We start from the raw sequence: 27,884 nt of genomic DNA on the forward strand, positions 1-27,884 counted from the left end.
ACCATTCAACAGGCCTCGCTCTTTGGGCACTCCCATCAGGCAATGTAGAATCCCTGCCCGTCCACACTGCAGTTATCCTCTGCCACTACTTGTCTTCCGAACCACAAGTCATTGCTGTCATGTATAGCCACTGCTTGGTATGGATCTCCTGGAACATTATTGCTTTACTCCTACCGATGCCAAGGTCAGTCTGAGTCGATGAGGTGATAATTGACCACTGCAAAGCATCTAGGTCATAAAGAATTTATTAAGGCAGTGAGGAGCCCGCGACCAGCCCGCAACAAGCCTGCTCAAGCCGCAAAGCCCTCCTCAACTGAAACCCCTGAGGAAAACTGAGCAACACTGAAAGTGGAATGCCACTTAAAAGAAAACAACAGAGTTAACAAATCATGAGAGGCATGGCTGGGAGGAGCCTGCGGCTCATGCACAACACATTCAGCTCGTGACAAACAATATAGATTATCTCGTGCAAGCTATAGTGCAGCCATCCTTCAAAAAGATCCTCAAAACCCAATCAAGGCTCTAAACTTTCTTGTGCGACTGATATTTGTTTTTAATGAGCTCTGCCAATACTACAGAAGCAACACACCTTCTGCACTGACTCCCCACCAAGGGTTTAGTGGATTTTAAAGTCCTGCGTTTGGATCACAAGGCTGTTGTCTGGCCTTGCGCCTGACTCCATCTCCACGTTGTTCCCAACCCGTACATGTCAGCTGACCACATGCCTAATGTGGACTGCCATAACTCTGCTGCCCCTCTGTAAAATGAGATGCAAATAGCTGTGGCAGGGGGTGGGGAGGATGGGAGGGAGGTCCCTTTGGACCCTAGGCACTGAAATCTGGAGCACTCTTACGCCCCTCATCTGTCTACATGAAGGTCAGCAGACCATTGAAAATTGATGTGATCTGTTGTCTGTGGACTCCAATGACTTCCAATGACCTCCTTGATATCCTCCCAGCTCTTTAAGTCATGGCTCACTCCTAAGAACAGCACCATGGCAACACAGAGGATTGTATACGCTAGGTCATATGGTACTGTGGCTTAAGAGCGTCAGGTAAGTGCATTGTTGGGGAGCAGCTGAATTCAGTCATGTTTGTGTTCAGAATGTTCCGTATGTAGATGTGTTCCTACAAATATTTACCAGGAAATCTGAAAAATCAGCTCAAGGGTTTGCAAGATGGCAGGTGGTGATTTTGGACCTGTGTATGCACCTACAATACATATAATTGAGGTGGATATTAATACCTATAACTGTGTCGTTTAACGCATGTACATTACAAACATCACTTAATAATGTCTCCATTATTTACAAAACGAATGCCAATAAAGACCCATGCATAACAGTCAATTAAAGATGCCTATTCAGTTGTGATTCTGTTCCAGTCAGTTCCTTCTGGTAGAAATTCCCTCCTCCCCATGTCCCCATTTCCAGTTTCCCAGCATTCTATTCATTCTGAAACATGAAGAAAACAAAGGAACTCATCTAAAAGGCCCCCTCCTGTTGCCTGTGCGTTCAAACCACCTGGAGCAACACAAAATACTTAGAAACATTCCTTTCAAGTAGCTCTCTAAGTTACTGTTATGTCAGAGTCCCAATTCTTTTGAAGTTCACATTAAAACATGTTGTTAATAGAAGCAAGTTAAAATTAAAGCACCACCTAAGTACTCCATTTAAAAATACACCAAGTTCATTTTATTATCATACTTTAACAAACTATCAAGTAGTATACAATTTCATATGATATTTTTATTATTATTACCTGTCATTTTAATACAGTGCAAAACTACAACTGAAAGCCACAGTGCTCTCTACGGCTATTAAACAGAGTTATAGAAAACACAATTGTAAATACTAAAAACATTACAAAAGCCCCTTACTTAAATAATCAATTGGCTATGCTGAGGATTACTTTGGTGCAAAAAGCATGTGCTTTACAGCTTTTGGGCAATAATTATATGGAATATTGAGTTTCAGTCTTCTCTTTGTGTGCCCGTCTGTGGGGTATTTTCAGATATTAGCTCTGTTTCAAAAAGCAAGATTAGTTTGGAATCTTTCAGGAGAATCCATCTTGCACATATGTAATTTGTGGGATTTAGCCTGCACCCCCCATGTGGTTGACTATTAGTCAAGCTGCCAGTGGCACTTTGTTTCAGGTGAGTGTCGAGAAAGAACAAAGCCATTACAGAAAAAACACGAATTTGCTTGATCAGCTATCAAGTTTTATATCATCTTCTGGTTAGTTAGTCCTTCCACCCTGAAACAGGAAAATGTATTTGTTAGGGAAGGTAGAGGGCTTCAGTTTTCTTGGACTTGAGTTTAAGAGTTGGGTTGCACTCCAGTTGTAAATTCCTTTGGGGCACAGCCAAATATGCTCAACGTCACTCACAGATGACACCTAAAGCACCCTTGGGTGTTGTCCGCTCATTACTTGAGAAAGATTGTACTAGGGAATATCGAATCGCAAATATTAACGGGACAGAATATCATTTCTACAATACTAAGGGACAATATATGGAAAGGTAAGTGCACAGAGAGGTAGGAATTTACTGCTCTTAACTATACATCTACATACCCTGTAGGTACCACCAAGGTACCTATATGTGGTACTTGGTATCGAAAATGTATAGAAAATTACCTTTCGAAATTTTGACTTCGATATTGTGGTAACAATATTATGTATCCTCAATAGGCCAAAGCCTCGACCAGCTCCCACAGGATTCAAAATCTAGCGGTGTGAGTCCTCCTTCCTCTACTGGGCACTGCAACGTAGTCATTGCTACTTGATGCCTGCTATAAGCCCAAACAAACTCAATCAACAGTGAGTCAAGATCCCAGATTATGCTGTGAGGGACAAGTAATGGCAAAATTGAAAAACAGCAACAATTTCCAAAAATCCACACTGGATCACAGAGCCCGGACAGCAGCTCCCACATTATCCTCTGAGTAGTCATGGTAAATCTTAACCCCCTTATACTGCAGGCAAGTAACCTCCCATCACAATCCTCTCAGGTCTGGGGCTGGAGCAAATCCCTAAACGTAGGGAACATGTTAGATTTCCGCCAACTTATGGGTAAACCCGTGACTCTCCTAAACTGATACAACAAGTCGATGGCCCCCTCCAGGTCCGTATCCACATTTTGTAAAAACAATAGCATATCATCGGCATATAAGGCCATGTGGTGAAAAGACCCCCAGAACTCCAATCCCCGGTAACAGTTGGCCAAGGGCTGAACCATCACTGCAAAGAGCAACGGGAGAGCGGGTATCTCTGTCTAGTTCCCGGCCTCACCTCATACATATCCAAGATCACTCTGTCAGTTTTCACTCGTGCTGTGGGACTAGAGTATAGAAGCCTAGTCCATCTCACAAAGTCGGGCTCCAAGCCCATCTTTTCCATCACTCAGTAAAGGAACCCCCAATTCAGACTATCGATTGCCTTCTCGATATCTATTGCCATGACCACTGCCTTCTTCTTATCATATGTGTAATCTGCCATCAGCGTCAGCAATAATCTTCGAGTACTGATCGCAGTATTGGCCACCAGGATAAATCCAACTCACACACTATATAGGGTAGCAAAAAGGACAAAAGAAAAGAAAACTGGGGCACAACAAAGTTGTGGACGAAAACCCTCACTCACCAGAGGGTGACATGCTTCATCATTGGTTTCCTCCAACACACGGGGTAGCAAGGTACCCCGTGTGGGCTACGACTTACCCGAGAGGGAAGGAGCGGGAGTGCAAAGCACGTGTTGGATCTACCAACTCGAGATGGTAATGAGGGACAGAGTGCAAATTAAAGAGTAAATACCAATTTTTTATTCTATCTTCTTCAATACAAATAAATGACAAGGTCCAGCCAACGCATTTCGTTCCAAAAACAACTTTTAGAACTTCATCAGGGCTTAATCATGTTGGATAATAATATATCAAATTGCAAGTAAGATAATGAAAAAGATTCCATCCAATATCCATACGTCATATAAACACAGACCCGGTCTATGGAGAAGTCCCCGGCATCTATGCTCCTTCGAAAGGCCCTCTCCCTTATCCGGGCTTCAGCTGTCCAAGCATTCAAGGCTCGGAGCCCCCGAAGATGGCAGGTGGTACCGAGTAGGACAGCAGCAGCCCGGGCCTCCACCCATGGGGAACGAATGAAGGAAAGAGAGGGTGAAGGCAGTCTGCTGAAGTCACGGTTTTCAGCAAGTGAGGAGGAGCAAGACAGCGAGGGAATGAGGGGGAGGGCCTTTTTAAGAATCATGGATGCCGGGGACTTCTCCATAGACCGGTACTGTGTTTACAGGACACATGGACACTCATCAAGGTGCTGGTGGCGAATTCTTATTGATACATACAATGAATGTGCGACTTCTGATCTTGATGATTCATTACTTATTGGCCCGTTATGGACATACTATTGGATATTGGATGGAATCATTTTTCATCATTTTATTTGCAAATTGATATATTATTATCCAACATGATTAAGCCCTGATGAAGTTCTAAAAGTTGTTTTTGGAATGAAACGCGTTGGCTGGACCTTGTCATTTATTTGGATTTAAGAAGATAGAATAAACAATTGGTATTTACTTATACACATTGGACTCTTTACTGGATCCACAGCAGTAGACCCCTCTATTTGTGATCATCTTATGATCGGAAAGCGTTCTAGACAAATACTCAACATTCTGTACGGCCTTATGCACCCCTGGTGAGCAAAGGAATGTGTCGAGGCAGACGTGATTCCCCATACACATACCGGAATAGAACGAGTAGTTCCTGTTTAGAGGGTGAGTAGATCTCCATTAATAAACCAGCTCCCACTGGAGTTGCCAGGTAGAAAACATTGGCGCCAGGCAGAAAAACAGGGAATCACCTAAAGGGGGTGGGATATATCCAGTGCGGGACTGCAACACTTTTGAAGTCCCCCCCAGGAGTACAGCGTTCAACATGCATGGGGTCGGGACCCTAGATAACTCATCGAAAAACCACCCTGGTTGGTCCAAGTTAGGGGCATAGATACTCACTGCAGCCAGGTCCCAGCCAGCCAATCTGCCCATAACCACCACATACCTCCTAGCTGGGTCCACTAGTTTCCCAGCCTTCTGGAAAGGGGCCCCAGGTCATGTCCATAGTAGAACACTGCTCGCAAAAGCTGAATATGCAGTAGCACAAGTTTGACATTCGGCCACAGTCAAATTAGTCTACCGTAGGAGGCAGGGCTGGATTAACCACCAAGCAAAAGAGGCATGTGCTTAGGGCGTCAAAGGAAGGGGAGCACCACAGAAAGTTTCAGTTGCCGGATTTACCATAAAACATATGGTTTAAAACTGCAAATGGTGCAGCTGAACCTATAAATAAAGTGAAAGTATACAGACATAAACATTCTTTTCCATCTTACTGTAAGTTTTGTTTCGTTTAAAAAAATACATTTTTATTTTACACTTTATTATTGTTTCTATTGTGAATTAGATATACATGGACCACCAACATCTTTTCAGTGCTTAGAGCCTCTAAAGGTCTTAATCCGGCTCTGGTAGGAGGATGATATGAACCCCTTGCCTCTTGAGATAGGTGCACACTTTATTAAGTCCATGGATGTTCAAGGATATACCCTTATGGATCATAGGGGCAGCCATAGTTGGATTGGCATACAGGGATCCCAGCAGCCAAATAGGGGACCCCGCCCTCACCCAGGTCTCATACATTCCAGGACCATGGCTCCTTGAGAAGGCAGCAGCAGGCATGGCAACCCCAAACAAAACAATAACATACCCAGGACAAGAAGGAAACATCCCTCCATCCAGTGCTGTCATCGTTAGGGCCGTCCACTGTCCCCCCCCCCCCCAAGACCAATGTGGTGGCCACAGTGGCTCAGTCACTCCAACTTCACAATCCCGCCTTGGCAGCACTGCCGCCAAAGCACACCGTACTCCTTCAGCACCCAAGTCAGGTCCAGGAACACAGACGCTCACACGTTTGCGGCCTCAACAGTGCCGCACAGATCCTCCCACACTGCTAATTACACTCATCAAGGCCGCAGCTCCGCCGATGTCCGGCCAGGCAAGCGCGCGGCCCCACAGGGTAAAGGTTTCTCAGCTCGCCTTTCTTCTGGGGGATGCTTAGAGCAAGAGTGTTAGGGAACCCCTGGCATCCTCCTCACCCTGCCGGAGTCCAGGCAAAGCACAGGGATGTGCACACTCACCAGCCTGAATCTCCAGGGGTATTTGCTTGAGTCGCCTGTGTTGCAAGTATCTTGCAGGTCTGCTGTGCCGGCACCATTTTGTAAGGCGACCGTACAGTGCTATCCATTCTCGCTCTCAGGGCCCCTCATTCTGCCCCAGGAAAACACTGGACACCAGGATTAGGTGGCAGGTGTGGGAAAGGGCACCTTTTTCCTTCCGGAGGGCAAATTGGGCAGGATAGACACAGGATGCCCCTGGGTGGTGGTGTTCGGCTGGGAGGGCTGCCACTCTCGTCCCACTCCATCTGCGTCAGGCCACCCCCCCAAGTTTGATTATAGTTAATGGTGATTTTTTTTACAAAGCATATAGGTCTGCTTTATATGTGTTGATGTGCTGACTCTTTGATAAAACCAATAGGCAAAGCTATTTTTATATTTTAGAAAGCCAGTAGGTTTCCGTTACCTAAAATGACACAGTTCATATTGTTACATGCCATAGTCAGACATGCGCGCCAGAGATTGAGCACCCACGGGTGGTTGACTGTACTTAACCCTATGCCATGCACGGCAATGGACATCTTACTTTATTTATTTTTTAAACCATAGAAATTCACTGAAAAAACAAGGGTTAAAGTGACGTTATAGTTTGGAATTGGAATAATATCTTACATTACATTTTTTTTAAACTTTAGAAATTTACTGACAAAAACAATGTTTGAAGGGACATTATAGTTGGGTGAAAATGTCAGTTAAACATACCGTTTTAACAAACAAAACCGCTGAAATTCACCATTTATAGTTATCTCAAGTAACCGTAACTTGTGCCCTAATGAACCTATAACTGGCCCCCCTCCATGCACTGCTAATTACCTCACATATTATGTCACTCATGTGCTATGACATCATTGATATCGTCACTGTAATATCTGAAATGACCTCATCGACGACGACACTTAGCATGATGGGGACATGAGATATAGTTAGAGATATATAGCCAGGGCCACTGGAATTATGAGATTGTGCGGCTGTGGCAATTTCCGCATAAATATTGATTTGTGCATTTGCCACATATTCCATCATCTACCACATAATCTGCAGATTTTAACAAAAATAATTGTTTCCAGCTCAAACAGGTCAAAAGTTACTTAAAATGCAGCAACAAGTGTTTCCGCGCAGTAGAAGGCCCTTTGCAAAGCTGGACGGGTCACCTTTCTGTTGCTTATGTCTATATGTGGGTGTTAAACTGGTACTAATGAGGTGCAACCCATACCCACACAGTAACCATAGTTACCAAGTTTAAAAATGACAAAATAATGAAGTAAAACTATTACGAAATGTGCTGCATTATGCTGCATAATTTGCCTATTCTTGCTGCATAATTTACACATCCCTGCCACATAATTTGGCCCTCTCTTGCCGTATATTTCCAGTGGCCGTGTATATAGCCCGATATATAGGTCCACTATTCTGTGTGAATGTGAAAGGCCAATGTCCATGATCATCAAAGGCCAGTCATCAAAGACCAGTCTGTGTGATCACTAAAGGCCCAGTTGGTATGTACACTATAGACCAGCATGTATGATCATTCAAGGCCAGTTAAAAAAGAACACCACAGGCCTGTTTGCTTGAACATTAAAGATCAGTCATTTATGAACATTTATGGTCATTCGGCATCAACGTGAAAGTCCGGATAACAGGCCACCCTAACCTAAGCCAAAATGCGTCCATCACCCCTACACTCGTGTCTGCTGTCACAATCCTCATACTAACCATACACTCAGAGACTCGGTTCCTTCAGTAAATCAGTAGAAAGCCATGTTCCCAAGCCACTGGAATCTCTGAGGCCTATAAATAGTAGAAAGCGCTATACTCGAACACCCAAAAAATGACAACAACAACCATGACTCTGTGAGGCCTGTCGATAGCAGAAAGCGCTATACGAACACCCAAAAAATGACAACAACAACCATGACTCTGTGAGGCCTGTCGATAGCAGCAAGCGCCATAGTAACACCGAAATAGCAATACACCCATGTCGTTATAATGATAGCAGTACAGATACAGAACTTCAACAATATGTGCTTCCTCAACCCACAGTAAGAGAACTGGTTCTCACAGGCCAAAGGCACGCACCCCACATTAACTGTAAAAAACAAAGTTTGTGGCGCTATGTTTTTTTTTATTTTCTCAAATAGTCCAAATAATCACCTTATCAGATAATCAAAATGTTTACTTGGCTGACATTCGAAGTTTTTACTTTGCTTGTCAAACATAAACATATTTCCTTTGCCTTGTATCACAAGGTTTTGTGCCATCAAAGATATCTGTCGCACGATAAGCGTCGAAAGTCATTCATGTACATTTCCTTCCCGTATTGCATGTTTCGTGAGCTGTGCAGCCCTGCTGTATCCTCCTGTGAACCAGCCTTCCCGCCCAGACGTCCAAGGCCGGCGTCTGAGTTTATCTCGATGTTCACACGCTGCCTGCATTCTCAGGACTCGCACTTTTTAGTGTCACTGATCTGAAAAACATTAGTCGGAGCTCTGTGCTGGTTCACATGGTGATAGGCTAGAGACAATACGAATTCCCCCATAACACCCATATGTGGCCCTCATTTCCAGCGCTGTGGATACCTGCTATTAACCACGGTTTCTGTGTGGCACACTGTTCAACAGTTTCTTGGCCTCTTGGCGCTTTTGCTCTCTGCTGAACAAAGTATTTTAGCTTTGGCGGGGGAGAGGGTGATCTAAGAGGTTGCAAACTACTCCAGTCTGTGGTTTGTAGACTCTTGTTTGTTAGGCTGTGGTTTCCTAAGGGAGTGAAGCCTTGCAGCATCCAACTAACATGAGTGTTGGTCTTGTTAGGGTTAGGGCGCGGTCATTTACATCGTGAAGCATCATAGGAGGGCCGGGTGCCTCCCAGCTCTGCATCTGTACTGCAGGGTTTTGGGTTTGGAACAGCACAATGTGATGCTGCTGTTCCTGTCCCTGCAGATCAGAGATGGCTTCTTGTGGTTATGGGCAATACGAGGCGGCACCTCTTTATAAGCCACATCACTGCTGTTCCATCACAGCTCCATGCAGCGCAAACAGAAGCTCAGTAGTGGTGGGCGCTACATTTACCCACTTCAAATTACTTTAAAATCACTTTGTGCTTATAAGGGTGCGCGGGCACCTATTTGCAGTGAATATGTACTTGTAATGTCTAGCAAGAGTGCGTCCAATTAACAAGGGCCCACGCTGTGATGTACTACAAGCTATTATGTCCGGTTTTCAGCAGTTTTCATTACGGCCAAAGAGCACACTGGGTAGTTGCCATTATCCTGACATTATTCCCAGTTTTCACTATGCTAACATCACAACGAGTTTCCCTTATGTTCCCATTACGACCAGTTTTCATTATGCTGATATTACAGCCAGTTTCTATTACGTTCACATCGCCACCAATTTCCAATATGCAGGCATCATGATCAGTTCTCATTATGCTGATGATAGGGCTAGTTTCCATTATGCTAACATCATGGCTGGTTTTCGTTATGCTGACATAGTGACCAGTTCTCATTATGTTGGCATCATGGCCGGATTCCATTATGCTGACATCATGACTAGTTCCAACTATGCTAACATAATGGCCAGTTTCCATTATGCTGACATCATGACCAGTTCCTATTATGTTGATATTATGACCATTTCCCAATATCCTGACATCATGACCAGTTCTTATTATGTTGATATTATGACCAGTTCCCATTATGCTGACATCATAGATAGCTTCCATTATGCTGACATCATTGCCGGTCCCCATTACGCTGACATCTTGACCAGTACCCATTATGCTGACATCATGACCAGTTCCCGATATGCTGATATCATGACCAATTCCCATTATGCTGATATTTTGCCCACTTTCTGTTATGTTGACATCATTGCCCGGTTCCATTAGGCTGACATCAGGCCCAGTTCCCATTATCCTGACATCATGACCAGTTCCAACTATGCTAACATAATGGCCTGTTTCCATTATGCTGATATCTTGACCAGTTCCAATCATGCTGACATCATGGCCAGTTTCATTATGCTTAAATCATGACCATTTACCAATATGCTGACATCATGACCAGTTCCTATTATGGTGATGTTATTACCAGTTCCAATTATGCTGACATTAAAGAAGGCTTCTATTATGCTGGCATCATGTCCAGTTCCCAAAATGCTGACATCATGACCAGTTCCCATTATGTTGATGTCATGGATGGTTTCCATTATGCTGACATCATGGCCGGTTTCCATTATGCTGACATCATGGCCATTTTCCATTATGCAGACATTATGGACAGTTCCCATTATGCTGATATCATGAACAGTTTCCACGATACTGACATCATGGATGGTTACCATTATGCTGAAATCATGGCTGGTTCCCACTATGCTGACATCATGACCAGTTCCCATTATGCTGATATCATGACCACTTCCCATTATGCTGACATCTTGTCTGCTTTTCGTATGCTGACATTATGACCGGTTTCCATTATGCTTACATCAAAGCCAGTTTCCGCTCTCATCATGACTAGTTCCTGTTATAATGACATCATGACTGGTTCCCAGTATGCTGACATCATGACCAGTTCCATTATGCTGACATCAGGGCCAATTCCCATTATGCTGGCATCATGGCTGGTTTCCATTATGCTGATATCAAGGGCAGTTTCCGTTCTGCTAACATCATGATTAGTTCCTGTTATAATGACATCATGACTGGTTCACATTATGCTGACATCATGGCCAATTTCATTATGCTGAAATCATGGGCAGTTTCCATTATGCTGGTATCCTGTCCGGTTTCCCTTATGATGACATCAGGACCAGTTCCCATTATACTGATATCACGGACAGTTTCCATTATGCACATTTTGCACATTATTTCCTATTTGCATTTAAACCAGTTAGAAAATCTAGAACAGTTGCCATTATGCTAACTTAGAACATCACTGCCATTCCTTATCTTGCCCAATGAGCACTAGTGGCCAGATTCCATCACTCTATTATCCCACGAGTAACAGTTTTGCATATGCCCTGCTCACGGATCTCAGCAGCTGTGTTTATGCTCACTTCTCTTCCAGGGGATACTCATCAATAGTCATAAGCAGTGAATTATCCCCGCCCACGTGCGGGATCCCGGAGAATATAGCAATATATATATATTACCTACTGGCGGTCGCCAGTAGGTAGTTATAGTTAGGACCACGTTTCCATAGGAAAACCTCAACATTCTATTTTGAATAACTTTGGCGCCGGTCGACGAATCCTCGCGAATTTCTCAAAATAGCTGGGGCGCTACGCTCCGCTCCTACCCTGAAAGTCTCGGGGGGATCCGTCAAGCGGGGGCTGAGATAAAAGGGGGGTCCCAAAACGCGTTTTTCCCATGCATTTTTCCATAGGACCTTTAGAACGAGCTACAGCCCGAACGGCTGAACAGAATTACTCAAAATTTGGCAGAGAGGTAGTCCCTAGGTCAAGGAAGTGCCTTTTGTAGGTTTGGTGTAAATCTGTTCAGTAGATTCTGAGAAAATAGCCTTTAAATCAATATATATATCTGAGCCCGCTTACGGTACGCTTACCGTACGCTTACGGTAAGCGTACGGCGGCGTGCGCGAGCGCGATTCTGATTGGCTGTTAGATCTTAGTAAACATTCGAATCGGCCGAAACCAGGAAGCGGCGGCCGCCATTTTGTGTATTTCACTCTGAAAAAAAAGAGTGAAAACAAGGAAAGGGGGCAATGAGGAGAGTTACAGACCCCCTAACATTTGTAAGGGGGTCAAAGAAGGACAGAAAAGTACAAAAAAAACATTTATTGATTTTAAAAAAATTCACGGGGTACGCGTACGGTAAGCTTACGGTAAGCGTACGGTAAAAAAATAAAAATAGATAAATGAAAAGCAGATTTAAGAGTTTAGAAATTAGGGAGCTCTAAAAAGAGCTGTTGTGTTTATGAAGTCATTTTTTTAGTGGTACCTACAAGTAAGTACCGATGCAGAGTCTAAGGTTCAAGAGGAAGACTCTGTTCCCTTCATCATTGAAGTGCACACCATCTCCTCTATAAATGTCTTGCATGTCATAACGCAAGTTGTTGTGGTAAATGGCACCCATACCATAGTCACGGAGGAAAGCAGAAACAGATTTGTTGACGTGCTTTCTTGCTTTGTCAATCTGTGGACAGAAATGATTGGACCAGTTCCATTTTTGCCTTTGGCATATGTTGGAAAACACAAAGGCAGTTTTAGGGAAAAGTGAAAACAGTTGTGCAAAGGTGTCCTTCATAAGCATTTCCAGACCTACCCCAGTCAAAGTGCCTAGGTCATTGCCACCACAGTGCACTATTATGAGGTCAGGGTGTTGGATTTGAATGAAGGATTTCACCAATGGCATCAATTGGTGCCACTTTAACCCTCTCTGACCAATCCATTTAATGTCTACATTTGGCAAAGCAAGGTCTCTCACCATATCTGTTTTCTCTGCATACTTTTCACTCCAGAAGACATAGCTGTGCCCTACAATCCACACTGTGAACATCTTCAAAGGAGAACTGGATGCACTCAGGAGGTGTCTTTCAGTAGAATGGCAATATGAAAAGAAAGACAGTTTGGAAATGGAGGCATACATATTTTTTTTAAAACAAAAAGAACTGATTGGCTGTTTCATACCATTCTAGAATAAAAACTAGGCTGTATGTGAAAATTAATAGAAGCATGTTTTGTATTGGTACAAAAAAATGTGTAACCAAAGAACAGTACTATGGATTTGCTGTTAGGTTTGAAAAGTCAAGCACTCTTGCTCTGTGGAATTGAAACATTGTGTGTCGAACTTCTGACCTAACTGCACACAGCAGTGTTCCATGAGCTGTTGCTATGGTAGCAGGCAGAAGTCAAGTTGGGGGAAGGGTACTAGGCAGAAGTCAAGTTGGGGGCAGGGTACTTTTGGAAAAGGGTTCGTTTTCAACCAATAGAAATGTGTGATTACATGTGAAAAAAAGGGGGAAGCACTGAGATTTGAAACTTACATGTATATGTGTGGAAAAATAGAGGGAAAGTTTGCCATTATCTGGTTCTGCTGAGAGGAGAGAGGTGAACACAACAGAGATCCTGGCTCTGATAATCTGCTGTTTGAGTGTCACATTTCTTTCACAACTAACTAATTTTAAAGGTGAGTTTACAGTTTGAGAGGGTATGTATGTGGTAACTTAAGAAATGAATAATAGAAATGGGAATTGTTTTTGTTGTAGTTACACATGGTGGTTTCATAATGTGTCAGTGTGTAAAAGTGATTTACACTTGCCCCGAAAAAAAAAAGAGCAGTAAGTGTGCTTTCAAATTGGCAAAGAAATTTCGTTTTGGGACTAATGTGAAAACATGACTCTGTGTGCATAGAAGAATTATAGGCAGAGATTTATTGCGTCTTGCTCTGGTGATTTCACAGTTGCATTAGATGGAAAGGGGGAGCGAATTTTTTGGGGAAGAAGCAGAGGCTTAGCACACACCCATGTGCTTGCCGTGTATAGTCATGCACAGTATTAAGAAGCCAGTGGGGTTTTCAGGTTTAAGTCTGTAATGCAAATACATTCAGCATCACTAAGGCTGGTTGCCCTTGCTGGAGTGTAGGCAGACACAGAGAATACACATGGTGGTGGTCTGAAAAAAAAACAGCTTGGACACGTGCAATTAAATAAATCAAAAATAGTGGTTTCATAATGTGTCAGTCTGTAAAAGTGATTTCAAATTGTAAAAAGAGATTTTCATTTGGCACGAAAAAAAAAGAGCAGTAAGTGTGCTTTCAAATTGGCAAAGAAATTTCGTTTTGGGACTAATGTGAAAACATGACTCTGTGTGCATAGAAGAATTATAGGCAGAGATTTATTGCGTCTTGCTCTGGTGATTTCACAGTTGCATTAGATGGAAAGGGGGAGCGAATTTTTGGGGGAAGAAGCAGAGGCTTAGCACACACCCATGTGCTTGCCATGTATAGTCATGCACAGTATTTAGAAGCCAGTGGGGTTTTCAGGTTTAAGTCTGTAATGCAAATACATTCAGCATCACTAAGGCTGGTTGCCCTTGGTGGAGTGTAGGCAGTCACAGAGAATGCACATGGTGGTGGTCTGAAAAAAAAACAGCTTGGACACGTGCAATTAAATAAATCAAAAATAGTGGTTTCATAATGTGTCAGTCTGTAAAAGTGATTTCAAATTGTAAAAAGAGATTTTCACTTGGCCCGAAAAAAAAAGAGCAGTAAGTGTGCTTTCAAATTGGCAAAGAAATTTCGTTTTAGGACTAATGTGAAAACATGACTCTGTGTGCATAGAGGAATTATAGGCAGAGATTTATTGCGTCTTGCTCTGGTGATTTCACAGTTGCATTAGATGGAAAGGGGGAGCAAATTTTTTGGGGAAGAAGCAGAGGCTTAGCACACACCCATGTGCTTGCCATGTATAGTCATGCACAGTATTTAGAAGCCAGTGGGGTTTTCAGGTTTAAGTCTGTAATGCAAATACATTCAGCATCACTAAGGCTGGTTGCCCTTGGTGGAGTGTAGGCAGTCACAGAGAATGCACATGGTGGTGGTCTGAAAAAAAAACAGTTTGTACATGTGCAATTAAATAAATCAAAAATAGTGGTTTCATAATGTGTCAGTCTGTAAAAGTGATTTCAAATTGTAAAAAGAGATTTTCACTTGGCCCTAAAAAAAAAGAGCAGTAAGTGTGCTTTCAAATTGGCAAAGAAATTTCGTTTTAGGACTAATGTGAAAACATGACTCTGTGTGCATAGAGGAATTATAGGCAGAGATTTATTGCGTCTTGCTCTGGTGATTTCACAGTTGCATTAGATGGAAAGGGGGAGCGAATTTTTGGGGGAAGAAGCAGAGGCTTAGCACACACCCATGTGCTTGCCATGTATAGTCATGCACAGTATTTAGAAGCCAGTGGGGTTTTCAGGTTTAAGTCTGTAATGCAAATACATTCAGCATCACTAAGGCTGGTTGCCCTTGGTGGAGTGTAGGCAGTCACAGAGAATGCACATGGTGGTGGTCTGAAAAAAAAACAGTTTGTACATGTGCAATTAAATAAATCAAAAATAGTGGTTTCATAATGTGTCAGTCTGTAAAAGTGATTTCAAATTGTAAAAAGAGATTTTCACTTGGCCCTAAAAAAAAAGAGCAGTAAGTGTGCTTTCAAATTGGCAAAGAAATTTCGTTTTAGGACTAATGTGAAAACATGACTCTGTGTGCATAGAGGAATTATAGGCAGAGATTTATTGCGTCTTGCTCTGGTGATTTCACAGTTGCATTAGATGGAAAGGGGGAGCGAATTTTTGGGGGAAGAAGCAGAGGCTTAGCACACACCCATGTGCTTGCCATGTATAGTCATGCACAGTATTTAGAAGCCAGTGGGGTTTTCAGGTTTAAGTCTGTAATGCAAATACATTCAGCATCACTAAGGCTGGTTGCCCTTGGTGGAGTGTAGGCAGTCACAGAGAATGCACATGGTGGTGGTCTGAAAAAACAGCTTGGACATGTGCATTTAAATAAAAGAAAAAAAAGTGGTTTCATAATGTGTCAGTCTGTAAAAGTGATTTCAAATTGTAAAAAGAGATTTTCACTTGGCCCGAAAAAAAAAGAGCAGTAAGTGTGCTTTCAAATTGGCAAAGAAATTTCGTTTTGGGACTAATGTGAAAACATGACTCTGTGTGCATAGAGGAATTATAGGCAGAGATTTATTGCGTCTTGCTCTGGTGATTTCACAGTTGCATTAGATGGAAAGGGGGAGCGAATTTTTGGGGGAAGAAGCAGAGGCTTAGCACACACCCATGTGCTTGCCATGTATAGTCATGCACAGTATTTAGAAGCCAGTGGGGTTTTCAGGTTTAAGTCTGTAATGCAAATACATTCAGCATCACTAAGGCTGGTTGCCCTTGGTGGAGTGTAGGCAGTCACAGAGAATGCACATGGTGGTGGTCTGAAAAAAAAACAGTTTGTACATGTGCAATTAAATAAATCAAAAATAGTGGTTTCATAATGTGTCAGTCTGTAAAAGTGATTTCAAATTGTAAAAAGAGATTTTCACTTGGCCCTAAAAAAAAAGAGCAGTAAGTGTGCTTTCAAATTGGCAAAGAAATTTCGTTTTAGGACTAATGTGAAAACATGACTCTGTGTGCATAGAGGAATTATAGGCAGAGATTTATTGCGTCTTGCTCTGGTGATTTCACAGTTGCATTAGATGGAAAGGGGGAGCGAATTTTTGGGGGAAGAAGCAGAGGCTTAGCACACACCCATGTGCTTGCCATGTATAGTCATGCACAGTATTTAGAAGCCAGTGGGGTTTTCAGGTTTAAGTCTGTAATGCAAATACATTCAGCATCACTAAGGCTGGTTGCCCTTGGTGGAGTGTAGGCAGTCACAGAGAATGCACATGGTGGTGGTCTGAAAAAACAGCTTGGACATGTGCATTTAAATAAAAGAAAAAAAAGTGGTTTCATAATGTGTCAGTCTGTAAAAGTGATTTCAAATTGTAAAAAGAGATTTTCACTTGGCCCGAAAAAAAAAGAGCAGTAAGTGTGCTTTCAAATTGGCAAAGAAATTTCGTTTTGGGACTAATGTGAAAACATGACTCTGTGTGCATAGAGGAATTATAGGCAGAGATTTATTGCGTCTTACTCTGGTGATTTCACAGTTGCATTAGATGGAAAGGGGGAGCGAATTTTTGGGGGAAGAAGCAGAGGCTTAGCACACACCCATGTGCTTGCCGTGTATAGTCATGCACAGTATTTAGAAGCCAGTGGGGTTTTCAGGTTTAAGTCTGTAATGCAAATACATTCAGCATCACTAAGGCTGGTTGACCTTGCTGGAGTGTAGGCAGACACAGAGAATACACATGGTGGTGGTCTGAAAAAAAAACAGCTTGGACATGTGCAATTAAATAAATTTTTAAAAAAGGTTTCATAATGTGTCAGTCTGTAAAAGTGATTTTCACTCGGCCCGAAAAAAAAAGAGCAGTAAGTGTGCTTTCAAAATGGCAAAGAAATTTCGTTTTGGGACTAATGTGAAAACATGACTCTGTGTGCATAGAGGAATTATAGGCAGAGATTTATTGCATCTTGCTCTGGTGATTTCACAGTTGCATTAGATGGAAAGGGGGAGCGAATTTTTTGGGGAAGAAGCAGAGGCTTAGCACACACCCATGTGCTTGCCATGTATAGTCATGCACAGTATTTAGAAGCCAGTTAGGTTTTCAGGTTTAAGTCTGTAATGCAAATACATTCAGCATCACTAAGGCTGGTTGCCCTTGCTGGAGTGTAGGCAGACACAGAGAATACACATGGTGGTGGTCTGAAAAAAAAACAGCTTGGACATGTGCAATTAAATAAATTTTTAAAAAAGGTTTCATAATGTGTCAGTCTGTAAAAGTGATTTTCACTCGGCCCAAAAAAAAAAGAGCAGTAAGTGTGCTTTCAAAATGGCAAAGAAATTTCGTTTTGGGACTAATGTGAAAACATGACTCTGTGTGCATAGAGGAATTATAGGCAGAGATTTATTGCGTCTTGCTCTGGTGATTTCACAGTTGCATTAGATGGAAAGGGGGAGCGAATTTTTGGGGGAAGAAGCAGAGTCTTAGCACACACCCATGTGCTTGCCGTGTATAGTCATGCAAAGTATTTACAAGCGAGTGGGGTTTTCAGGTTTCAGTCTGTAATGCAAATACATTGAGCTTCACTAAGGCTGGTTGCCCTTGCTGGAGTGTAGCACTGTGGACATGAGCTTTTTAAAAAATCTGAAAAGTGGTTTCATAATGTGACAGTTTGTAAAAGAGATTTTCACTTGCCCAAAAAAAAGAGCAGTTTGTGTGCATTCAAATTGGCAAAGAAATTTTGTTTTGTGACTATTGTGAAAACAAATGTAGTAATATATTTAAATACAATAAAGGATTTTTTTTTTAGTTTTTTTCAGGTATTGCTGAAGAACAGTGAACAAAATTTAAGATGCCTACAAAATCTCGAGTTCAAAAAACGCTAAAAAAAAAACTATATTTGAAGACAACTGGAGGACCAAAGTTAGTAGAAGATGCTCATGTTGGGAAAAAGAAAAAATCTTCTGGTAAGCAGAAAAAACAATTTCTTAACAAAATATTCAAAACAAAGAAAAATGTACAAAATGTCTGTCCTCGGAAAAATGTAACAAAACATAGAGAACAGCAAAAAATTGAGAATTTAGTTAATGCAAATATACCTTCTGCAATTGAAAAGTTTAACATAAACAGAAAAACAGCGTTTAAAGAGATACGTAGAAAAATGTTTCAGAGAAGAGTTATGTCCAATTTGATAAAGGATGTAAAGAAATATAAGCAAAAGGCAAAATATTACAAGAGAAAAAAAGAAATTGAAGCCATTGCAGCAAAAGCATTAGAATTAAAAAGGAAACTATTCATATTAATTTTGAATAGGATGCGTACATTAGATAAAATGGTTAATGTACTGAAATCACAAAGCAAAAGCAAAAGAGTAGTGAACAGAACAAACTTTTGTAAAGTGTTTTTAGGAAAGTGGATGCATAGTTCAAGTAGTGAACCTTTTTTTAATGAAGAGAGCTATTTTCAAAGTAATAGTTTGCTGCATGCAGTTGACACCAGAGGTCGTTCATACGAAGTAAAAAATGGTTGCATAATGGAGAAGGAGATAATGGTTCCAAGAGATGAGGTACAAGTGATGGCAGATGAGGCAATGGGGAGACGTCCTAAAGCCCCAGTGTACACTTGGAATTGTAGTAGTATTTGCACTGTGCGTCAGGAATCTATTGACAGATTTCGAGAGTTTCTAAGAGAATATAGTAAAAAAAGTGTAAAACAAAAGATTAAGGTGCTTCAAAGTCTGGATCCATGCAGAGTGAGAGAGAATACTGGTTTGCAGGGTCATTCTCTTGCTTGTCTATCTAGAAAAGTGTGCAATAGTGTTTTCCATCATTTTAGGATGCTGGCTGTTCATCATACTGAAATGAGAAAGTTTGTGAGACGGTTGTATTTTGCCAAAAGTCCAGCAATAAAGTTAAATGAATTGAATAGGGCTCTGTTCCGAGGAACGGTATCAGATGTAGAGAAGGTTGTTGATGAAATTCAGTTTTGTTACTTTGGTCCTGAACAAAACAGTGCAGAGAAGGACACAGTAAATGAGGCAGAAGTGGAAGAGAATGTAGAACCCTCTGTAAGTAACACATTTAATGATCACATAACAAAATTTGCAATAGTCTCTAATGAAAGACCAAATGTTACTTGTATTTGTTGCCGCAGAACTCATTATAGAAAACAAACTAGGAATGTTGATCTCTACAGAAAGAGTGAAAATGAAGATAATTATAAGTGGATGGATTTTGCCACATATATATTTCTTGAAAATTGTTTTGAATTGGGTGAAGATCAGCGTATTTGTAAATACTGTTACAACAAGTTAGAGGAAAATAGAATGCCGACCAGAGCTGTACATAATAATTTAGAATTGGATGCTATTCCTGCTGAACTTTCTGAATTAAATACATATGAGTCTATACTCATTCAATGTGTTCATCCGTTCCAGACCATAGTACGTATGGAGCCCAAAACTGGTAAATTACCTCCTTCAGATTTACTGAGAGGTTTAAAAGGTAGAGTGGTGTATTTGCCCTTGGATTTGAAAAAAAATATGGAAACTATTGATGCGGATACTTTGGAAACTGAACCATTAATTATTCTGGTTAATGGTGTACCTACAAAGAATAAGAAGATTTGGCAGGAGCTGGTAGATGTGCGGAAAGTACAAAGAGCAAATTTGTATTTGAAAAAAAATAACAAATGGTATGAATCAATTTATATAGAAGAAGAAGAAGAAGAAGAAGATTTTCAAGAACACACAGAAACACCAACTGGACAAATTGAAAAAGTGGACAAGTCAAAGGAAGAAGAAATTTATGAACATTTTAGCATACATCCTCTCCATTCGAAAGAAGTTATGGGAGACAATATTGATCTCTTTCAGATGAAGAAAGCAAAAGGAAATCCCGTGAGTGTATGGGAGGAGAGCTTGGAAGCTCGATGTTTTCCCCAGCTGTTTCCTAAAGGAAAAGGAGGACGATACGATGAACGTCCAGAACAGATTCCAGCTTCAGAGTATCGGACTACAAGACTATATGCTGAAGATCCCAGATTTCGACAAAGTATTCCTTATTTGTTCCATCTTTTATTTGAAAGCGACTTGTCTGCACTGTCTTATGCAGTAAATCACATTTTAAAAAGTGGAGTACATTTACAAAATGTGTCTGCTAAGGATTTTATGGAGAAAGTGCAGCACCGAGATGATCATTTGGAAACACAACTGATCAATCTGATGGCTTGTCAGCGTGGGACAAATGAATATTGGTACCGACGCCATGGTGAACTAAAATGCATGTTACGCAATTTAGGAACACCAACATGGTTCCTTACCCTAAGCTGTGCCGAGTACGCTTGGGATGATTTACTGGATTTTCTACGAGAGGCCAATTCAAACATTAAAAACATCGAATACAAGACAGCAGGAGAACTGTGCTCATTGGATCCGGTTAATGTTTGCAGATATTTCAATCATAGATTTGAGGCTATGATGTCCTTCATCTGCAATAAAAAAAATCCACCCCTTGGAGAAGTAGTGGATTTCTTTTGGAGAAAAGAGTACCAGGCAAGAGGTGCTCCTCATATTCATATGCTGCTGTGGATCAAGGATGCCCCAAAGTTTGGAACAGATACTGATGAAGCAGTGTTATCTTACATTGAAGAATATGCAACATGTGGTATACCAAAAAGCACAGAAGAGAACAAGTTAAAGGAGCAAGTTCTACGTTTCCAAAGTCATCGGTGTGGAAAATACTGTCGACGGAAATACAAGAGCAAAGAAAAATACTACACTTAGGGCCTCATGTAGGTAGCCAAATACCGGTCGGTAACGGCCGATTTTCGGTAAATATGCCGTTACCGACCGGTATTCAGACAAGTGAGATGTAGGAGTCCAAAAACCACTTTTCGGTAAATATGAGGCGGTAAATACCGATTCATAGTTACCGAATTCTAAAATACCGATTCATATTTACCGAATACATTATTAACGAATCGGTAAATATGAAGTGGTAAATATGAAGTGGTAAAAATTGAAAATGACATGTAGGAGCAGTCGGTAATTAAGAAATCCAGGAAAATCGGTAAATAAGAGTCGGTAATTAACACGGATGGAAAGCAGGTGGTAACCATCAACAATGCACATAAGTAATCCCAAAATGCAACAGCGTGGACAACATGGCCGCCATGTACGTCATTGCAAGGCGCCTACGTCTACAGGCAGCAGGACTGAGGGTGTGGCGACGGGAGGAACAAATCTACAGACAGCGCATCACACTATTCCAGCTGACTGATGCAGAGATACATGAGAGGTACAGGCTACACCCCGAAACCATCATGGACTTAATCAGGGACCTTCACCCACTCCTGGACCAGCCAATAAGAAGGGCGCACGCCATACCCCCACATGTGCAGGTGCTCTGCAGCCTACATCTGTTGGCATCCGGCAGTTATCAGGTGGTGATAGCTGCGGTGGGTGGGGTATCCCAGAGTTGCCTGTCACGTTTCTTCAGGAAGTTCCTGGATGCCATGATGCAGAGAATGCACCACTACATCAGCTTCCCAAACACACAGGCTGCACTGCAGAAAACAAAAACAGACTTTTATCACATGGCACAGTTCCCCCATGTCATCGGCTGTATTGATGGTACACACATCCCAATCTGTCCTCCAGCTGACACAGAGCACATCTACAGGAACAGGAAGTCCACCCACTCCATCAATGTGCAGGTGATCTGTGATGCAGGGAACATCATCACAGATATTGTTGCAAAGTTTCCTGGGAGCACCCACGACTCTTACATCTTCCAGAATAGTGGGATCTACACACGACTGAGAGCCGGAGAATTCGGAGAGGGATACCTGCTGGGTAAGTAACAGTGACGCCCCTTGAAACCTGCAAATCAGAGTGTATAGAGGCATGTAACTGATGGTTCCCTTTTACTCATCCAGGCGACAGTGCATATGCATGCCGTTCATTCATCCTCACTCCCTACCTACACCCAGCAACCCAGAGTGAGAGACGATACAACGTGGCCCACAAATCTACACGCAATGTGGTGGAGCGCACGTTTGGACTGCTGAAGAGCAGGTTCCGCTGCCTCCACAAGAGCGGAGGCGCACGCCAGTACAAACCCATCACCTGCTGCAAGATAATTGCCACTTGTGCAATGCTGCACAACCTTGCCACGAAAAAAGGTACAGATGTGGAACTAACATATTTTGAGGACAACGAGGATGAGTCAGGCCAGCCAGAGGGCAGCGCAGCTAGAGTGCCAACTGCAATCGATGGGAGAGAGAGACGGGCAGAGATCACATGCAACTATTTCTGAGTAAGTGAGGGGACACAGCGAGTCGTGAGAAGTCATGACGTAGTTTAATGTGGCACCACGCCATGAACACATGAACAGGCCAATCTGGCAATATGCCATCTATACAATGAGTATGTCCAGGGTTACGTCACCCAATGGCAAGTGGATAAGCAGGGCCACATCAATGTTTGCGCATACGCGCTGCAGTGGTGGATTGCACGGCCTGTGCATCCTCACTAGAGCCAACCCCAAGCCGCCTGCTGCTCCTGCGTGCTTCGGGGACGGGGGGTGTGATGCTGCTGCTGGTGTCGATGCTCTCCGCAGCATCCCCTGCAGCAGTTGTCGACGCCTGACTTGTCAATAGCACCCCTAGTGCACTTGTCACCTGCACCATCCCCCGTGACAGGTCGCTGCAGCACTGTGTTAGGCCCTCCTGCATCGTCACAGAGCGCCGGCAAAGTAGGGAAGTCGCAGTTGCCAGACGGTTGAGTGCCCTGCTGGTAGTGTCCCTTCTCTGGCGTTCCCGGCGCCGTGCTTCGATGTCAGCATCTAATTTGCTGCACAACTGCTGGATTGACTGGGACATGTCCCGAATGCCCGCAGCCATGCCGCCAATGTTTGTGTCCATGTTGACTAAGCTTGTCCTCATCACCCGCATGTGCCTCTGGACTGACATTACTGCCTTTGATTGCAGGCGCTGTTGCTTCAACATTTGGCCCTCGAGCCCCAAGAAGACACCATGGCCGTCAGTGGGTGCTGGTGGACTCTGGACACGCGACCTGCGGCGCCCTCTTGCTCCCGTCTGTGCTGCCTGTGATGTTTGGGGCACAGTGGGATGGCTCCCTTCCTGGGGCCCGGTGCGGTCTTCTGGGCCCATGCTGTCGTCTGACGAGGTGTCTAAGGCTCGTAGCCTGGCTGCTGGACGCCTCCTCATTCTCACACCTGCAAGCGGAGATGTGGCCGGTGAATCGAACATGAGTGGCGATGCTGGCTCTGGTGGTGGTGATGCTGGCTCTCGGTGAGGTGATGCTGGCTCTGTGTGCGGCGAGGCTGGCTGCGTAGGTGGTGCGGCTGCAAGTGGGCCTGCTCCCTGGTCTGCACTCGTGCTGGCTAGAGGTGATTTTTGTGGCCGGTGTGCCGTCTCCCCTGCAGCATGCCCTGTACTGCATGATGTCACATCTGTGGACAGAAAAACAACATTGGCTCAGTGTCCCCGAAGGGCTGCATTGCAAGCGTCACAATAAATCATTTCACATTCCAATCTGTCCTCTGTCTCCTTGTGCCTCGAGTGCGTGACATGCCTTGTTGCCCTGTGACATTTACGTCATGGTTAGTGTTGCCCTGACTACATCTCCCGGAATGCATTGCCTGTCTGCACTGACACGTGTGGACTGCAGTGTGATTCTCGTGTCACAATGGGGGATGTGGGATAGGGGTAGGGGCGGCTACATTGCTGTGCTTTCGTCTTACCTTGGTGTGTTGCGGCTCTGGCAGAGCTGTCGGCGTCCCCAAGACCCACGACGCTCTCTTGCTCGAGTGTGGCCGCCACCAGCTCCTCCAGTTCGGTGAGGGCAGGTGCCCTGTTGGTTCCACCTCCGGTCTGGCTGGCCTCCTTCTGGATGTCGCCCATCTTCCTCTTGGTCACAATCCTCAGGTCATACCAGCGCTTTTTGAGGACCTCAATTTCCCTGTGGGTCACTCCCACAGCATTGACCTGCGCCTGGATGGCCAGCCATATGTTGCGCTTTTCGGCCTCAGGCACTTGCAGGGATTGCCTCCCAAACAGCTTCTGGTGCTGCTTCACCACCTCCTCCACCAGCACCTGGAGTTCCTTGGGGCTGAATTTGAGCTTCCTCCTCCTTTCCCCTCCGTCTTTCTGTGTGCTCTGGCTGGACATGCTGTTCGTTTCCCGCTCGCACATGCAACTGCTCCCTGCCTCTCCTCTGCACTCCGAGCCTCTCCAGGGTCGGCTAATTATGTACACCTGCCTGGGTGTGGCCACTTCGGCTAATTGTGTACACCTGCCTGGGTGTGGGCAGTTCCTGGTTGGGTGGGCTGTCGTTGCACAGGATTAGCTGTTTCGTCAAGTCATGTGATGTTATTTACCGAATCCGTACGTACCGATTCGGTATTTTCCGATTCGGTAGATACCACCTCGGTATTTTCCGATTCGGTAGATACCACCTCGGTATTTTCCGATTCGGTAATTATCACCTCGGTATTTACCAAATCGGTGAATTCCGATTCGTATTTACCGACTGTTACCGAATCGGTAACTGTTACCGAATTTTTACCTACATGTAACTTACCGATTCTAATTTACCGATTCGGTACGGCTCGGTATTTAAGAACCGGTAAAATTTATTTACCTACATGAGGCCCTTAATGTCGATTTGGATTTCCTAGACCTGTTCTTTCAAATGGAAGAGTCAACAGTTTTATGTCAGCTGTGAGACATACTATCACAAGAAAATCACCTAAGAATACCTACAACCTTAAAAGAAAAGAAGAATCAAAAAATATAAATGACTACAACCCAGTCATTTTATCCATGTGGAACGCTAACATGGATATACAGTATGTAGCTGACAATTCCATTGCTGTTGCACGATATGTAACGTCTTACATTACGAAATCAGAAAAAACAGAATTGAAGGAAATGTGGGAAGAGATTTCTCACGAGAAGACTGTCAGTAAGAAGCTGTACAGTTTCAGTTTGAAGATGTTATCGCATCGAGAAATTGGATCCTACGAATGTTCAGATAGGTTATCTTCTGCAAGTCTCTACTCGAAGTCAAGAAGAATAATTTGGGCAAGTTTAGGCCTTGCAGCAATGAGAAATCGGGTACTGAAATCTGTTGGAGAAATTGAATATTTGGCTGAGAATGACCCAGAAAGTACAGATATATTGAAAACAAACATGTTGGACACATATTATCCCAAGAGAAGTCACCATCTGGAGAACATGTGTCTCTATGAAGTGTTGCAGAACTACATTTATTCACGGAAAGCTGCAGAAGACATCAACAGTGGAAAATATAAAGTTGTTGGTGAAGAAGGATGTTTGGTGAAGCAAACCAAAGGAAGTTTGATAAATCACCGGAAGCTGAGTTGCGACACTACCGACAAGAAAGAATTTTACTACTTGGCTCTTTTACAGTTGTTTAAACCATGGCGTACAGAGGATGAACTACTGGGAGAATTCCAGAGCTATGAAGATTCTTTTAATGCTTGCAAAGACAGCATACAATGCAGTACATTCTCAACTTATCTGCAAATGTTAAATGAAGAAATTGAACAGGAAACTACAATTGCAGCAGAAATAGCTAGAGACAGTTCTCAGGACAGCCAAAGTTCTGGAACACTCAGTCAAGATCCCCTAGGACAACCAATCGTTGAAAATGAAGCATCAATAGCCATGAATGAAGTGGAAACGGCTATGAATCAAGCTCAAGAAGAATTTATAGACTTACAAAATTTGGAAAGACAACTGAATCAAGAGCAGCAACACATTTATGAAGAGATCAAAAACAAAATTTATCACGGATTTCTACATGAAAAAAAAGAGTGCTCATGCACATCATTTCATCCAATCAGGATGTATGTAAGCGGACAAGCTGGCACTGGAAAAAGTTTCCTAATTAAAGTCATCAGAAGCTACCTAAAGCAAAAAACGGATTCTACTTTGTCTTGTGTGGTTACTGCTCCAACTGGGTTAGCAGCATATAACATAAAAGGAATCACCTTACATCGTTTGCTAATGTTACCAGTGGAGCATGAGAACAAAATACAATTCAACAAGCTAACTGGAGAAGCATCCTTGGAAGTTTCAAGAGTATTGAAGAAGATGCAAGTTCTCATTATTGATGAGGTGAGCATGGTATCAAACTTAATGCTTGCCTTTGTGCATTTAAGAATGCAGCAAATTTTGAAGACAGACTATGACGTGTTATTTGGTGGAAAACACGTCATAGTTTTTGGGGATCTTTTGCAACTTACTCCAGTTAAAGGACAACCAGTGTTTAATACTGTGACACATGAAGACACGAAGAAGTCATTGGGAAGCATTGGAAATACAAATATTTGGTCCTTCTTTGAGTACAAGGAACTTACAACTAATATGAGGCAAGCAAACGATGAAGAATATGGAAGTATTCTGAAAGATATCAGAATTGGACTACTCACAGAAGTTGGGAAAAAAGCATTACAGAGTCGGCTGCTACATAATTTATTTCCAAAGGAAGAAATAGTTGCAGAGAAAATATACAAGAATATTGCAGAAAACAAAAGTGTCATCTGCTTAATGCCAACTCTACGTGAATGCTCAATATTTAATGAGGAGCTTTTGAAATTGGAAAAGGAAGAGATCAGGAAATTGGAAGCAGTGGACAAAATTGAGGATGGAAGAATTACTGTCACAGTAACAGGCAAACTGAAAAATAAATTGGACTCACTAGAGAAGAACATCTCCAAAACAGCAGGATTAGAAAAAAATCTATATGTTTGCATGAACTGTAGAGTATTTTTAAGGAGAAATTTGGATGTTGAGAAAGGCTTAGTGAATGGAGCGATGGGAAGAGTTGTGGGTTTTATTAATTATCAGAAAAAAGAAGGAATTGAATGTTTACAGATAAAATTTGATCAGATAGATGAAGTTAAAGATATTTGTCGTTGTACAGTTCGTTTTATGCTTGTGAAAGACTTATATGTACGTAGGAAGCAGTTTCCGTTTTCTCTAGCATATGCTGTAACTATCCACAAGTCTCAAGGATTGACTGTAGATTGTGCATTTGTGAACATTGGTTCAACTGTGTTCAAAGAAGGTATGGCATATGTAGCTTTGTCACGAGTCAAAACATTATCAGGTTTATTCATGATAGACTTTGATGACTCAAAAGTTAGTGCTGATACAAACTGTGTAAAGGAGTATAATAGATTAAGAAGAAGCTATGCTCCTCATTTAGGTCAGTATCCTGTGTTGGAGAAACGTGTAGTTTCTCGTAAAAGGAGAAATGAGAATATCTGTAATGAAGATATAGAGAAGAGGAAAAAAAAGAGGAGTGATGTAATTGCAAGCAAAAAGAAAAAGGACAATGAAGAACAGGTTGTAGGATGTCATTTTGAAAATTGCTCTGGTGTCAACTGCTACGCTAATGTAGTGCTGAATGTTGCATTTTATCTGGAAAGTTTGCAAGAGCAGATAATAGTAAATCAGGGAAAAAGATTCTGT

The sequence above is a fragment of the Triturus cristatus genome, chromosome 3_2 (genome assembly GCF_964204655.1).
Source record: "Triturus cristatus chromosome 3_2, aTriCri1.1, whole genome shotgun sequence".
NCBI classification, from domain to species: Eukaryota; Metazoa; Chordata; class Amphibia; order Caudata; family Salamandridae; genus Triturus; species Triturus cristatus.